Here is a 1,774-nt window from a genome sequence, read left to right on the forward strand (position 1 = left end):
TAGCCCAGGCATTTTAGATCAGAAATGGGGTCAACCCTACGAAAAATAACGTAAATCTAAAAGTTGACACAGTTGTTCTATTTGATGCCTTGAACAACATATAAAAAGTCCCAAGAGTTCCCATGTCGGCTTCCTTGAAGTTCGGGCTTTCGAAAGTCCGAACTCTTGAAATCTGCACGACGCCACTATAATTATATCCTAGCGAACGAACGGAACAAGTCCCAGAGTCGCGGGAGGGCTTAAATTAAAGGTTAGTAACCAGGCTATCTTTTGATATTTTTTGCAAGTGCCAGGGACAACTTCCGGCCAGACAGGAAGTGGAAAAAGACCGCGAAACTTGACAAAAAAATCGGTTTTTGTTTTTTGTTTGGACATAGGTGCGGTTTAGCGTCCGATATCGGAAAAATGACCAAAACAAATGTTGTAGAGCGTAGTTTTAACTCTAAAACCGTACCCTCTGCGTTGAAATCCGACCAATAGGAGGGGAGCTACAAACCGTTAAGTGCGATCCCACGCGCCGCTCGCCGTTGCGCGACTTGCCTGAGAGGTGCACCAGCCACCAGATCGACCAGATACGGTTGGCTTAATAGCGGCGCATCTCTGACTTATTTGTATTTTGACTGTGAGCGTTTTAGACTTTTGGAATGTGTTTAGTGCGTAAATTTTGAGGGAAACTACTGTATTTTTTTCTAAACAAAACAATCCAAATTAAAAATTTTTGAGTAAACTTCGTCGTAAAACAAAGGGGGTTCGGGAACATTATTATATATAACATTATAACATTATTACAGCTCCTGCCTCTACAATGCGCGCACATTAAAGTGCAGTGTAGGTTGGCAGAGCGGCACGAACAGCGGTTAAAACAACCTTGCTGGCAAGCGCAAGAAATCAAATGTAGATGTTCGTCTGGTGCTGGTGGCAGACTTGTCGTATTTGGAACAAGTGTGGGCCCCATTTTTTTCCAGCCCCAATCCGTTGGCAAGAGACTGTTCGATGGCCATTCGTGAACCTAAAGTAAGGAAAATAAGAAATAGAATTAACTAAATCTTTCTAAAAACTACTGTACAATCAGATTCCATATCTCACTTGCAAGTACGTCCGCAAACTGTGTTGCTCGGCAGCGGCGGTTGTTGGCGGCAATGTAGCTAGATCAAACGTAGCTTTGCTTTGCTTTGCTACTGCGCGAGCATAGAGGTGAATTTGGAGATCGTCCAGGCTTTGATTGTCTTCTTTACTGCCGTAGAGATTGGACAATACATTTTTCACCAGCTGATACGATGGATTCTTTTGGTGTGGCCGGTTTGTTGAACGTGAATGCAAGATTTTGTAGGTGTGGGTTTTCTAAAAGCTTCCATGCCTTCTTTTTTCCTTGGTTGTACAGCGCCGATGTAGTATCGCAACCCTTTATCGCATGAAGGAATAGTAGGCAGTCTTTTTTCGCGCCTATTCCTTCGTGCGATAACGGGCTGCGAAAATACATCGGCGCTGTACAACCAAGGAAAAAAGAAGTCATGGAAGCTTTTAGAAAACCCACACCTACAAAATATTGCGTTCACGTTCAACAAACCGGGCACATCAAAAGAATCCATCGTATCAGCTGGTGAAAAATTTATTGTTCATCTCTACGGCAGTAAAGAAGACGGTATAACTCTCGCCAGGAAAGATTGCCGGTCACAGCGCACCTTGTGTCAAATTACAATCTATGTTTTTTTTAAGATGCGAGCGACTTCCGGAATAGGATCGTGCCAATGTTGAACGAAAAGACTTTTCCTTC

This window comes from Photinus pyralis, unplaced genomic scaffold (assembly GCF_008802855.1).
Source record: "Photinus pyralis isolate 1611_PpyrPB1 unplaced genomic scaffold, Ppyr1.3 Ppyr1.4_LG1, whole genome shotgun sequence".
NCBI classification, from domain to species: Eukaryota; Metazoa; Arthropoda; class Insecta; order Coleoptera; family Lampyridae; genus Photinus; species Photinus pyralis.